This window comes from Somniosus microcephalus, chromosome 7 (assembly GCF_052327205.1).
Source record: "Somniosus microcephalus isolate GS21.2 chromosome 7, FLI_Smic_1.0, whole genome shotgun sequence".
Classification (NCBI taxonomy): domain Eukaryota; kingdom Metazoa; phylum Chordata; class Chondrichthyes; order Squaliformes; family Somniosidae; genus Somniosus; species Somniosus microcephalus.
Window position 1 is genome coordinate 134123671 of NC_140993.1, and position 15692 is coordinate 134139362.

Genomic DNA, 15692 nt, shown 5'->3' on the forward strand with positions numbered 1-15692 from the left:
GAGACCACCAAGGATGATACAACCATTACAAGCAGGCTGTCGAAAATATTGGCAAAAACGCCAGAGGTGTTCCAACAAGGGCTGGGGACCTTAAAGGACATTAGAGCAAAAATAACTATTGCTCAAGACGCAAACCCCAAGTTTTGTAAGGCCAGACCGGTGCCTTACGCCATTCGGCCAGCTGTGGAAGCAGAACTGGATGCCTTAGAGAGTGCAGGTGTCCTTACAAAGATTGAGTGGAGTGAGTGGGCCATGCCCATCATCCCAGTTATAAAGAAATCTGCAAATAACACACTGGGGGAACCAAAGAAGGTTCGCATTTGCGGGGATTTTAAGATAACTATTAACCCAGTCCTGCACACGGTACAGTATCCGCTGCCGCGGATAGAGGACATATTCGCATCATTAGCTGGGGGTAGACACTTTACAAAGATTGACCTTTGTCAAGCTTATTTACAGATGGAGGTGGAACAGGACTCGAAAAAGCTCCTAACGATTAACACACACAAGGGATTGTACCAGTACAATCGCCTGGTATTTGGTGTGGCGTCCGCCCCGGCAATATGGCAGAGGACCATGGAACAGGTCCTACAGGGCATTCCAGGAATGCAGTGCTACCTGGATGACATCCTGGTGACAGGACAAACGGATAACGACCACCTCGCTAACCTGGAGCGAGTACTTCTGCGGTTGCAACAATACGGACTCAGGGCGAACAAGCAGAAATGTGAGTTTTTCCAGGAACATATCTCATACTGTGGTCACATTATAGATAAGGAAGGCCTGCATAAGTCCCCGGAAAAGATCGAGGCAGTAATGAAGGCCCCGCCCCCTGAGAATGTATCTCAGTTACGATCATTCTTAGGCCTTATAAACTATTACCATAAGTTCCTCCCAAACTTATCGTCCATTTTACATCCACTAAATTCCTTGCTGCAAAAGGGAGTCTCCTGGAATTGGGACGAAGCGTGTGAGGCTGCTTTTAAAAAGGGTAAACAACTCATTACATCAAAGGAAGTGCTCGCACACTTTGACCCAAAAATGCCAATGAGGTTGGCATGTGACGCCTCCCCGTACGGTATAGGGGCAGTGTTGTCACACAAATTTCCCAACGGGACGGAGAGGCCAATAGCATTTGCCTCAAGGCCGTTAACTACAGCTGAAAGAAACTATGCGCAAATCGACAGGGAGGCCCTCAGTCTGGTGTGGGGTGTAAAAAAATTCCACCACTACCTGCATGGGCAACGTTTCACACTACTGACAGATCATCAACCGTTGGTGTCGATATTTAATCCAACAAAAGGGGTGCCCCTGATGACGGCCCAAAGGCTACAGAGATGGTCACTGTTCTTAGGAGCACACCAGTACCTTATCGAATATAAGGGTACCAAACAGCATGGCAATGCGGATGGCCTGTCGCGCCTACCCTTGCCTGCCGAGATCGAAGAGATAGTACAGGACCCCATGGAAATATATCATACGGCTGCTATGGAACACTTGCCCATCACCAGCCAATGTATCGAGCGGGAAACACGGAATGACCCGACATTGGCAAGGGTTTACGAGTTAACCATGAAAGGCTGGCCGGCGCAGGGTGACGCATCATTGCCGGCGTTTTTGGCAAGGAAGGACCAGTTGTCCGTCTGCCGGGGCACATTGATGTGCGGAGCCAGGGTGGTGGTCCCTCAAAAATTACAACATAAAGTGTTGCAGGACTTACACGAAGGTCATCTGGGGGGTGTCAAAATGAAAAGCCTCGCCAGAGCCTACGTCTGGTGGCCCGACATTGAGGAAGTAGCAAAAGCGTGCCAAGGGTGCCAGATGATACAGAACGCACCACCACAAGCCCCGCTACATCCGTGGGAGTGGCCCTCAACGCCGTGGCAAAGGATCCACGTGGACTTCGCTGGCCCCTTCCTGGATGCGATGTTCCTTATTATAGTGGACGCCCATTAAAAATGGCCGGAGGTCACAAAGATGTCATCAACGACAGCCGAAAAGACGGTCGCAGTCTTAAGGACCATTTTTGCCCGAAACGGGGTGCCCGAGCAAGTCTGTTCGGACAATGGACCACAATTTGTGGCAGAAGAATTTCAAGCATTCCTAAAAAGGAATGGAGTGCGACATTATACGTCCGCACCATATCATCCGGCTACAAATGGGCTGGCAGAGCGCTTTGTACAGACTTTTAAAAAGGCCATCAAGGCGATGGGGGAGGAAAGGTTGCCACTACAACACAAGGTGGACAACTTCCTATTCGCATACCGTAATGCTGCACATACAGTGACCAACCAGGCCCCCGCCGCCATGTTCTTTAATAGAAGGTTAAGGTCTCGCCTTGAATTGCTCAGACCAAACATTCGGAGAGATGTGGAAAACCGAGTATTTCGTAGGGCTCCTGACAGGCAGACACGGAGCTTCGAGGTGGGGCAGCAAGTGTTGGCCCGTGATTATCGGAATGAAAAGTGGCGGCCTGGTACGATAAAGGCCCACCAGGGACCCTTGATGTACACAGTTGAGACAGGGGAAGGCATAATCAGACGACATGCTGATCAACTTGTGGAGTCCAGAAACCCAACTGATTCACTACCTCAAACGTCTCAGCACATTGTTACAGCGGAATCACGGTCCAGCTCGTCGTTACAGAGGTCTCAGGATTGCGAGGAGTTCAGCACTCCAGTGATCTCCACGGCACAGGATGTGCCATCAGACACCGACGAGTCCAGCGATGAAGGGGTGACGGAAGTACCACCGCCTACACCGAGACCGACTAGAGAAAGACGTTATCCTAGTCGAGATAGGAGGCCTCCTCAGAGACTGAATCTATAACATGTTTCTGTTTATATATATATAAGTAGACAACTCTTGATGTAAATATGTTATGTATATTGTGTTACCAAATGTTATTAGCCCTAGTTATGGGGCAGCTATTGACTTAATTGCACGGGTACATTTTAATTTAAAGGGGAGGAATGTTGTGTATGTAATAGGTATGTTACTTTAAACCTATGGCCAGGGGAGCACTACTTTGTAGGGCGTAGTGATACCATAGTACCACTCCTGGCCATAGGGGTATAAATAGTACTGTGGGTGCTGATCTCCTCTCAGTTCCCGCCTGTTGGTATTAAGTAAAGACCTACGTTGAATCTTCCAAGCTGTCTCTTCATTATTGGATTAAGTATAGACACATACTTTATAGTCTAACCACAAAAAATGGAACCCTTCATTTTTATGAAGCCATTTTCTAACTCTTCTGGAAGTTAGGTTTTAATTATAAAAACTGAAATGAAGCTGATTGCTGTTCAACTAGAAACACAATGCTTCCAACAACAAAAAGTAATGGACTATTGATGTAAGTGTAATTTATTTTTTTACCTAATCACTGTTTTCGAATTATTGCTGTATTTGTGGAGGTTGTACTTTTAAAAATCAAAGTACAGCGAATGTTTTTAAGCCAAAATAAACCCTGACTGCTGACATTTATACTTAGTGGGAAATTCTAGGTATACCACTGCGTGTTAGTAATGCATACTAACACATTGTGTTATCCTCTTCTTTTAATATTAGACTGCTAGCTCATTCTGACTCAAGGCCATTGAAGAGATGCTTAAATTACATAGAATTAGAATATAAAACATCTTCTCAGCAGACAATGGTAGCCTGTGCAAAACAATTAGAGAAGGGAGCCCAAGCTATTGTTAAAAACAATGTAGTCGTGCATGTTTGTGATGAGCAAATATCTTGGGTAAATGAACCAAACACTACAGTAGCAGCTCAATTTATCCATCCAAAGCAGATTTAAATAACAATATTACACTTATTTTTCAATACAACATTATACAGCAGTACATGCTGCAAATCAGCTCAATGAACATCCTACTAATAAAGTGCGATGTATAAAGTAGCAGCTGCTGCAGGTAACAATGCAAAAACATAAGTGCCTCAAGCAGGCTCTTCAGATACAATATGTGTGTCTGATACACTCTGGAAATTTGCAATCAAATGCTACTTTTAGTGCTGTGACCACACTTGTAAAATGGTGGTCGTGGATGGATATTTTGAGACACATTTTAAAACAGCATCTTAGTTTCTTTTGAGCTCTCAGAGAACATGTATGTACCCAAACATGATTTTGTGTAATTTTGCAAAACTTGTAACTGTTAATATATGATGGAATGAGTGTTTTTGTTTTTAACTTATGTCACAGCATCATCCTAGAAATTAAAGCTTGGCACCCAAAGCAGGGGAAGGTTGTATAAACAATTCAAATGCATTTAACACAAGTAAATGCAATATTCTAAGTTAACAACAACTTGCATTTATACAGCATCTTTAGTCTAGAAAATAAGAACATAAGAAGAATATAAGAAATAGGAGCGGAAGTAGGCTATTTGGTCCTTCGAGCCTGCTCCGCCATTCAATAAGATCATGGCTGATCTTCTACCTCAACTCCACCTTCCTGCGCTATCTCCATATCATCCCAAGGTACTTCAGAGAGGTGTAAGGGGAAAATAAGGGATGGCGATCCAAAGAAGGAAAGAAAGACGTACATTTCTATTGCACTTTTCATGACCTCAGGATGTCCCGAAACGCTTTACAGCCAATGAAGTACTTTTGAAGTGTAGTCGTTGTTGTAATGTAGAAATGCAGCAGCCAATTTGCGCATAGCGAGGTCCCACAAACAGCAATGAGATAACGACCAGATCATTTGTTTTAGACATATTGGTTGAGGGATAAATATTGGCCAGGACACAGGGTAAACTCCTGTGCTCTTTGAATAATGCAATAGGATCTTTTACAGGATCCACCTGTTAGAGCATTTGGGGTCTCAGTTTAATGCCTCATCCAAAGGATGTCACCTCTGACAGTGCAGCACTCTCTCACTACTGCACTGGTGTGTCAGCCTAGATTATGGGCTCAAGTCTCTGGAGTGGGACTTAAACCCACTCCAGAACTGTATTTCCCTTGCTCCCACTGGCAATAAGTCAATGAATGGTGGTTTCCTGGCCTCTAAATTGCTCTGCATGGCTAATGATGATTCGGGAAGGAAATTGTGGTAGGTTAGCAGCGGTTTCACATTGGTGAGCATTAGGATCACCCCGTTGCAAACCATAGTTGGACATCCCATTATAGGAAGGATATAATAGCAATGGAAAAGCTACATCATAGATTCATTAGCATTTTGTCAGATATGAGAGGTTACAGGTATGAAAACAGACTTAAGAAACTAGAGCCAAGAAGGTTCATGGGTGGCCTGATAGAGATCCTCAAGATCCTGAATGGTTATGATGAAATAAATAGTGATAGATTGTTTCTATTGGTTAGCAAAATGGCACAAATTTAAGATAATTATAAAAAGAATTGGGGGAGTTCAGAAAAAATATCTTTACACCACGGGTGATTAGAATGTGGAATTATCTGTCATAAACTGTTGTTGAAGCAATTGGATGCAATGGTGCAAGATTGACATCCATCACTGCCAATTGATTATTTTAAAGGGATTTGGAAAGTTGTTTGTAAAAATTGAATATTAAAGGGCTTTTGGGGAAGGCAAGGGAGTGGGATTCGAATAGATGGCTCATCTTGTGCCGACTTGATTGGTTAAAAGGCCTGTTTCTGTGCTGTAATGTTCCATGGGTGTGAAATTGGCTTTCAATGAAAAAGAAAATCAGGCGGGGTGTAAAATGGGCTGCTGCTTTGCTATTCTTGCTCAACAAGAACAACAAGAACAACTTGTATTTATATAGCACCTTTAACATAGTAAAACGTCCCAAGGCGCTTCACAGGAGTATTAAAAGACAAAAACAAATTTGACACCGAGCCATATAAGGAGAAATTAGGGCAGGTGACCAAAAGCTTGGTCAAAGAGGTAGGTTTTAAGGAGTGTCTTAAAGGAGAAAAGAGAGTTAGTGAGGCGGAGAGGTTTAGGCAGGGAATTCCAGAGGTTAGGGCCTAGGCAACAGAAGGCACGGCCACCAATGGTTGAGTGATTATAATCGGGGATTGTGGGGCTGAAGGATTTTACAGATTACAGAGATAGGGAGGGGTGAGGCTGTGGAGGGATTTGTAAACAAGGATGAGAATTTTGAAGACCAATTTTACCCCCTGTGGTTCTATGAGACTGTTTCTGACATTTCAGTAGTGTTATTATTGGTTAGTTTCAACACAACAGTGTGTGTTGAAATAGGAAGACTGGAATTTTCCTCAACCTGCAACCAGTCCAATAGCCCTTCTATTGTTAATGATGGGATTCTGGAAGAATAATGTCCAAACAAAGCCTCACTAACCTCCTTTAAATTTGGAGTGTGCCAGTAGCTACTATTGGGCTTGTTTGAAGGACTACTAAGATGGAAGTTTGCATTTTGCATTGGATGTGCATGATTCACCTCTTTATATTAATAATATGCTGTTTGTGGTGGAACCTAGTCACTGATGACACCCAAGAATGTGCTTTATAGTGTGCATATTTGATACACACAAAGCAAAAGCAGAAAATGGCTGTCTCTCAATTAGTGGGTTGACTGGTGTTGCACTCGACATGCATTAATCCATACAATTGTGTTTAATTCAATGTGAAAAATGTAAAACTGCTATAATTACTTCAAATGTAGGATTAATGCCCAAAAAACAAACTGTTATTTAAGGGCTAACTGGGCTGTAGCATCAGCACATATAAGATGGCTCCAACCAGAGAATTTTTGTGAACAAATTTCACTCTTTAATAAATACTCCTAAAAATGCATTAGGTTTAACAAGGTTTATGGTTTAATTAGTCCATTTGTGACAAAAGAAAACTCAAATATTCTGCCACAGAAGAAGGCAAAGGGATTATGTATTATCCAATTAAGTATTAACTTACTCTGTGGTAAATAAAAGTTGATGATGTTTTAATGTTGTAGCTGAATATAATGGAATGAATGTCTTCATGCAAGTTGATAACAAAAGATCTTTGCAAAACCTAAAACGCAATAAAAGTAGTTTTGAAGCTGTGGTGAAAAGGTTAAGTAGTATTGAAGAATGCCGCAGCAGACATTTTCCCATCAAATTTGGTCGGATCTAAAGTCTGTTCTTATCCGTTAAACCGTTGCTTATTAAATTCAAAGATTTCTACAATTTTATCGCCGTGGGTTGATGTTGACAAGACAGTTTATTCAGTCTCTAAAGAACATAATAGATGTTGTTTAACAAAGATGTTTCAGCAGGATATCTAGTGTGCATTGAATATGTTCCTTTAGTAACACCTACTCAAAATTACCTATTCTGTGAATTTTCTGATTGGGATTTTAAAATCTCAGATGGATCTTAATTTGATTAATTTCTGGTCATTTAAAAGTAACAGTAGCATTATAGGAATATAGGTACAGGAGTAAGCCATTCAGCCGCTCGAGCCTGTTCCACAATCCAGTGAGATCATGGCTGATCTGCATTCTAACTCCATCCAATCACCTTGGCTCCATATCCCTTAATAACCTTGGCTAGCAAAAATTTATCGATCTTGTAGTGTATGTACCTTTAAGACAGAACTACTTTTACAGCTCCTGTATACTGTAGTACCGGCAGTGACCACACCTGTATATAAGCCTTGCGCATGCCTCTGTACCCCCAGTCTTGAGACTACCCTCCTCCAGTAAATACCTGTTTATTGTTAAGTTACAGCATCCGTGTGGTTATTGAAAAACATCATACTCTCAGAATCACGGATCTAACAGTGGCGACGAGTGTCGATTCGAATCTACCTGCAACTCTGCATTTCCCTTCGAGGATTCGCTCCGGGAGGGCGGTGTAAGAAAGTCGAGGCCAGGAACACGGGTGTCGACCACGAGCAGCCGCCCAGTCGTCCGGCAGAGAGTGAACATCGCAGGGGAGGCTGTGGAGAGCCGGGCTTGGTTCCCCAGCCACGACGATCAGCAAGAGACTGACGACAGGTCCAGCGCAGACCCTTCCCGGACAGCGGCGGCTGGAGCTGACCGACGGCGGAGAGAAAGCCGAGCAGCGTCGATGGGGTAAGACAGAGGGCGAAGCGCACAGGGCGCAGCCGGGGGTTGAAAACCGAGTGGCGTCGAGAGAAAAAAACAAACAAACCGGAGAGAGAGAGGGTAAAGCAACAGTCGGGTTCAGGTCCGAGCGGCGTCGAGAAAAAAAGAAAAAAAGAAAAAAAGAACGCGCAGAGCACAGCCAGGGCTCAAGGGCTGAACAGTGTCCGCGGGGAGAAGAAGGGAGAGCGCGGGAGACGCCATTTTTAGAAGCCGCAGCGGAGAAGAAGGGCGAGCATGGGAAGGAAGGAAAGCGCGGGAGACGCCATTTTGTGCCAGCGGAGAAGAAGGGGAAGCAAGGGAGCCGCCATTTTTGACAGTTAAATCACACCCAGGGATGCCGAAGAGTGGCAGCATCTCTACGTTCGACAATGAAGTCGAAGATTGGGCGACATATGTGGAGCGTATTGAGGTGTACTTGTGATGAAATATGCCATTCATCAGGCACTGTATTCCCTGCGTTTAGTTTAGTTTCAGTTTCATTTCCTTACCTGTATTGTATTGTGTGTAGGGCTCCGCCCATACCTGGCCCCTACTTAAGCAAGCCCCAGCGTGTCTCACAGCAGTACAGCAGATCTCTGGATGAGAGACACTTCTCCAATGTGTATTACTTTCTGAGTTAATAAAAGCCTTGCTTTGCTCCGTTAACGTCGAGTCTCGGATTCATTGAGGCACATCAGTACTGCAGGGCGAATGAAGTGCCAGATGCTAGGAAAGCACTGGTGTTGTTAAATTCCATGGGTGCAAAAACTTATGGGTTACTGCAAAATCTAATAACCCCAGAGAAGCCGGTGAACAAGAATTTCGAAAGCATAGAAGAAATCCTACAGGACCACTTAAACCCCACACCACTGCTGATAGCAGAATGATTTAAGTTCCATAAAAGGAACCAACACAAAGACGAAAGCAATGCTGAGTACCTAACGGAACTGCGCAAGCTATCGAAACACTGCCAGTTTGGAGCGGGACTAGCAGATACGTTAAGGGACAAGTTTGTGTGTGGGCTACAAAGTGAAGGAACCCAGAAACGGCTTCTATCAGAAAAGGATCATACGCTGGACAAGGCATTCAGTATGGCAGTATCACACGAAGCAGCCGCAAGGGGCGCTGCAGAGATACAATGGAGACCGCAAGAATATGGCACCAATGAAATGTCCTATGGAACAGGGAAGTGCTATCGCTGCGGCAGAACAACACATGACCAGAAGGATTGTTGGTTCAAGGACCAAGTGTGCAGACAGTGTGGAATAGCAGGACACATAGCAAGAGTCTGCAGGTCTGGGAAGAAAACCAACAGTAAGAAATCTCCACAGGAGAAGTACAAAAAGGTACACCAGGTGATGGACAGTGGTTCAGACGAACAGAAAAGTGACACAGACTCCGGAAGCAAGGAGCTGGGTTGTCTGAAACTACATAAGGTAACCAAAATGGAGGATCACCAGACTATCTGGATTATACTCAAGATAGACGGAGTCCAAGTGAAAATGGAATTGGACACAGGATCAGCCCTAACAGTCATAAACCAAAGGGACTACAAGTGGCTATTTTCACATATACCCTTGAAAGCTACAGAGATTGTCTTGAAGACGTACACGGGGCAAAAATTCTACCCCAAAGGAAAAATAAGGGTGAAAGTGATATATAAAGGCCAGGAAATACCTAAAATGGATATATATGTATTGCCAGATGGAGGACCACTGCTGCTAGGACGTGAATGGATCCGGAAGATACAATTAGATTGGCATTCCATACAGGCACTGAAGGTTGAGGCCAAAAAGGATGACGACGTCACACCTGGACGAATGTCAAAAATGCTAACTGACACAAAAGAAGTGTTCCAGGAGGGACTCGGAACACTAAAAGGAATAACAGCAACGATTAAATTAGAGGAAAATGCAAGCCCAAAGTTTCTTAAGGCCAGACCAGTGCCTTATGCGATCAGACCAGTTGTCGAAGCAGAGCTGGAAGGGTTGGAACGTTCAGGAGTACTGTCCAAAGTGGACTGGAGCAAGTGGGCTACACCCATCATTCCTGTAATGAAGAGGTCGTTGAGTAATACGCCTGGGGAACCAAAGAAGGTCCGCATCTGTGGGGATTTTAAGGTGACAGTGAACCCAATCCTTCACACGGTACAATATCCGCTTCCACGAATTGAGGATATTTTTGCCTCGCTATCTGGAGGTAAACGCTTCACCAAAATTGATCTAGCCCAGGCGTACTTGCAAATGGAGGTAGAAGAAGCTTCGAAACAATACCTTACGATTAACACTCATAAAGGTCTCTATCAATACAACCGGCTGGTGTTCGGGGTAGTATTGGCTCTGGCTATCTGGCAAACGGCAATGGATCAAGTCCTGCAAGGGATTCCAGGGACTCAGTGTTAATTGGATGACATCCTGGTCACGGGCAAAAATGACAGTGATCACCTCGCCAACTTGGAGAAGGTGCTCACCAGATTAAAGGAGTATGGGCTACGAGCTAATCGCCACAAGTGCGAGTTTTTCCAGAAACGGATCTCGTATTGTGGCCACGTCATCGATGAAGAGGGGTTACATAAGTCCCCTGAAAAGATTGAGGCAGTAGTCAAGGCTCCAGCACCGGAAAATGTGTCACAACTGAGGTCGTTCCTCGGGCTGGTAAACTACTACCACAAGTTCTTACCAAATTTGTCCACGGTATTACACCCACTGAACACCCTACTGCAAACAGGGGTACCATGGAAGTGGAATGACGAACGTAGATGAGCTTTCCAGAAGTGTAAAGAATTGATCACATCAAAAGAGGTGTTGGCCCATTTCAACCCAGCACTACCAATTCGTTTGGCATGTGATGCATCACCCTATGGTATTGGAGCGGTGCTGTCGCACAAATTCCCAGACAGGGTGGAGAGGCCCTTAGCCTTTGCGTCTCGGTCACTAACCTCAGCCGAGGGCAACTACGCCCAGATTGACAGGGAGGCCCTCAGCCTAGTATGGGGAGTAAAATAATTCAACCACTATCTGCATGGGCAGAAGTTCACCTTGCTGACTGACCACCAACCACTTGTCTCCATCTTTAATCCTAAGAAGGGCGTTCCAGTGATGACTGCACAACGGTTACAAAGATGGTCCCTGTTTCTAGGGGTGAATCAATATGATATAGAATGTAAAGGCACGAAACAGCATGGGAACGCTGATGGGCTATTGCGCCTGCCACTGCCTACTGTGGAGGAAGCACCAGCAGTGGACCCTATCGAGATATTTTATTCGTCAATAATTGAATGATTGCCAGTAACGAACGCGGATATAGAGAAGGAGACCCGCAATGATCCGACACTGTCTTGGGTATATGATTTGACGGTGAAGGGATGGCCAACACATGGCGACTCACTGTTGCCAGCATTCTCATCCAGAAGAGAACAGCTGTCAGTATGCCAGGGGACAATGATGTGTGGATCCAGAGTGGTGATTCCACCCAAGTTAAGGGAGAGAGTGCTAAATGAGCTACATGAAGGTCATCTGGGGGGAGTGAAAATGAAAAGCCTTGCTAGGGCTTATGTGTGGTGGCCGGGAATCAATCAACAAATCGAAGACCTAACTAAGAGCTGCTCAGGATGCCAGAAGGTCCGAAATGCACCACCACATGCCCCTCTACACCCATGGGAGTGGCCCTCCTCTCCATGGCAACGGGTGCATATTGATTTCGCTGGTCCATTCATGGACTCAATGTTCTTAATAGCAGTGGATGCTCATTCAAAGTGGCCTGAGGTGGTAAAGATGTCCTCAACCACTACAGAGAAAACGATTGCTGTCCTACGGACCATATTTGCCAGAAACGGTTTGCCAGAGCAGATTTGCTCTGATAATGGACCACAGTTTGTGTCCGAAGATTTTCGAAAATTTATGAAAAGGAATGGGGTAAGGCATTACACATCGGCCCCGTATCATCCAGCCACAAATGGATTGGCTGAGAGGTTCGTACAAACCTTTAAGAAGGCGATAAAGACCATGTGCGACGATGAAATTCCACTGCAGCATAAGGTGGACAATTTCTTATTAGCCTACCGAAACGCGACACATGCAGTTACCAACCAGACCCCGGCCATGATGTTCTTTAATGAAGGTTGAGATCTCATCTGGACTTGCTCAGACCAAATGTGCGAAGAAATGTTGAGGATAAACAATTCCAGCACCTCAACGAGAAGCCGACAAGGAGCTTCAATGTAGGACAACCAGTCTTGGCCCGTGACTACCGAACAGAGAAATGGCAACCCGGAACGATATGCACAAGGCAGGGGCCATTAATATACACAGTGGATGTCGGGGAGAACATTGTGAGATGCCACGTCGATCAGATCTTAGCGTCACAGGAACGAGTCAACCCCATGTCTCGAGTACATGGGGATGAACCCGACATACCGGTAGCATCTACCTCAGAACCAGTAGCAGTGGAACCCGATGAACTACCCGATGAAAAGGGGCCAGAATCGCCTCTGCACCAAGAACAAGAACCTCAGGAAAGGCACCATCCCGAAAGGGTCAGGAAGCCGCCCCAAAGACTGAATCTATAAATGGACTATTGTTGTTTAATGTACATGTTAAAGTGTTAATTGTTATTTGAATATTAGGGGTACTACTAATCTAAAAGGGGAGGAATTGTAGTGTATGTACCTTTAAGACAGAACGACTTTTACAGCTCCTGTATACTGTAGTACCGGCAGTGACCACACCTGTATATAAGCCTTGCGCATGCCTCTGTACCCCCAGTCTTGAGACTACCCTCCTCCAGTAAATACCTATTTATTGTTAAGTTACAGCATCCGTGTGGTTATTGAAAAACATCATACTCTCAGCATCACGGATCTAACAGATCTCAGATTTAAAATTATTAATTGAGCTCGCATCTGCTGCTTTTTGTGAGGGAGGGTTCCACAATTCTACTACCGTTGCGGGTAGAAGTGTTTCGTAACTTCTCTCCTGCGTGGCCTAACTTTGAATTTAAGGCTATGTCCCCTTGTCCTAGACTCCCCCACCAGTGAAAAAAGTTCCTCTCTATCTACCCTATCAATTCCTTTCAAAATCCTAAAAACCTCAATCAGATCACCCCTTAACCTTGTATATTCCAAGGAATACCAAGCCGAATTTATGTAATCACTCCGCATAATTTAACATTGGGAGCCTTAATAACATTCTGGTTAACCTGTGCTGCACTCCTTCTAAGGCCAATATACACTTTGGTGTGGTGCCCAGAACTGTACACAGTACTCCAAATGTGGTCTAACTAGGGCTTTGTATAGCTGTAGCAAAACTTCCTCCTCTTTATAATCTAGCCTTCTAGTTATGAATGCTAACATTCCATTAGTCCTTTGATTATTTTTTTACCTGCCCACTATATTTTAGTGATCAATACATGGACCCTTAAATCTCTTTCGACCTCCACTGTTCCTAGCTTTTCACCATTTTAGAAATACTTGGATCTATCCTTTTTTGGTCCAAAGTGGATGTTCTCACACTTACCTGTGTTGAAATCCATCTGCCACAATTTTGCCCACTCACAGATTCTATCAATGTCTCTTCATAATTTTATGCTTCCGTCTACACGACTTACTCTGCCACCAATCTTTGTGTCATCGACAAACTTGGATATATGGCACTCTAGCGTGTTATCTAAGTCATTAATAAATATAGTGAATAGTTCTTACCCCAGCACAGATCCTTCTGGGTTACCACTAGTCACTTCCTTCCAATTCGAGTACATACCCATTATCCTTACTCTCTGTATTCTACCACCTAACCAATCTCTGAAACAGATCAATAATTTGTCTTCAATTCCATGAGCTTTAATTTTAGCTAACAGTCTCTTATGCGGAACCTTATCAAATGCCTTCTGAAAGTCCATATAAACTGCATCCTTAGATATTTCCCTGTCTGCTACATCAGTGGCTTGTAAAGAAAGAACTTATAAGAACATAAGAAATAGGAGCAGGAGTAGGCCATTCGGCCCTTCGAGCCTGCTCCGCCATTCAATGAGATCATGGCTGATCTTCTGCCTCAGCTCCATTCACTGACCCTATCACCATATCCCTTGATACCCTTACTAGTCAGAAATCTATCGACTTCTATTTTGAATATACCCAATGACTGAGCCTCCACAGCCCTCTGGGGTAGGGAATTCCAAAGATTTACCACCCTCTGTGTGAAGAAATTTCTTCTCATCTCAGTCCTGAATGGCCTACCCTTTATCCTGAGGCTCTGGCCCCTGGTTCTAGACTCCCCAGCCAAGGGAAACATTCTCCCAGCATCCACCCTAACAAGCCCTGTAATAATTTTGAATGCTTCAATGAGATCCCCTCTCATTCTTCTGAATTCAAGAGAATACAGGCCTAGTTTACTCAATCTCTTCTCATACCACAATCCCGCCATCCCAGGAATCAATCTCGTGAACCTTTGTTGCACTCCCTCTATGGCAAGTATATCCTTCCTTAGGTAAGGAGAACAAAATTGTACACAGTACTCCAGGTGTGGTCTCACCAAAGCCCTATATAATTGGAGTAAGACTTCTTTACTCCTGTACTCAAATCCTCTTGTAATGAAGGCCAGCATACCATTTGCCTTCCTAATGGCTTGCTGCACCTGCACATTCACTTTCAGTGACTCATGTACAAGGACATCCAGGTCCCTTTGAGCATCTGCATTCCCCAATCTTTCACCATTTAGGAAATACTGTGCCTTTCTGTTTTTTCTACCAAAGTGGATAACTTCACATTTATCCACATTATATTCCATCTGCCATGTTCTAGCCCACTCACTGAGCCTGTCGAGATCCCCTTGAAGCCTCTTCACATCCTCTTCACAACTACACTGCCACCTAGCTTTGTATCATCAGCAAATTTGGAAATGTTACATTTAGCCCCCTCATCCAAATCATTGATATAGATTGTGAATAGCTGGGGCCCAAGCACTGATCCTTGTGGTATCCCACTCGTCACAGCCTGCCATCCTGAAAAAGACCTGTTTATCCCTACTCTTTGTTTTCTGCCTGTTAACCAATTCTCAATCCATGCTAATATATTACCCCCAATTCCATGTGCACTAATTTTGTTCACCAACCTCTTGTGTGGGACCTTATCGAAGGCCTTCTGAAAATCCAAATACACAACATCTACTGGTTCCCCTTTGTCTACTCCACTAGTTACATCCTCAAAGAACTCCAATAGGTTTGTTAAACAGGATTTCCCTTTAATAAATCCATGTTGACTCTGCCCAATCTTACTATTAGTTTCTAAGTGCCCAGTTATTGCATCCTTTATAATAGATTCCAGCATTTTCTCAACTATTGATGTGAGGCTAACAGGTCTGTAGTTCCCCTTATTCTCTCTCCCTCCTTTCTTAAAAAGCGGGGTTACATTTGCTATCCTTCAATCTGCAGGAACCGTTCCAGAATCTATAAAAATTTGGAAGATGACAACCAATGCATCCACTATCCCAATGGCCATCTCTTTCAAAACCCTAGGATGTAGTTCATCTGGTCCTTGGGATTTATCGACTTTTAGTCCCATTAATTTTGCTAGTACTGTTTTTTTACTAATAATAATTTCTTTAAGTTCCTCATTCTCGCCACACCCTCGGTTTTCTCGTATTTCTGGGAGGTTTTTTGTGTCTTCCTCCATGAAGACAGAAA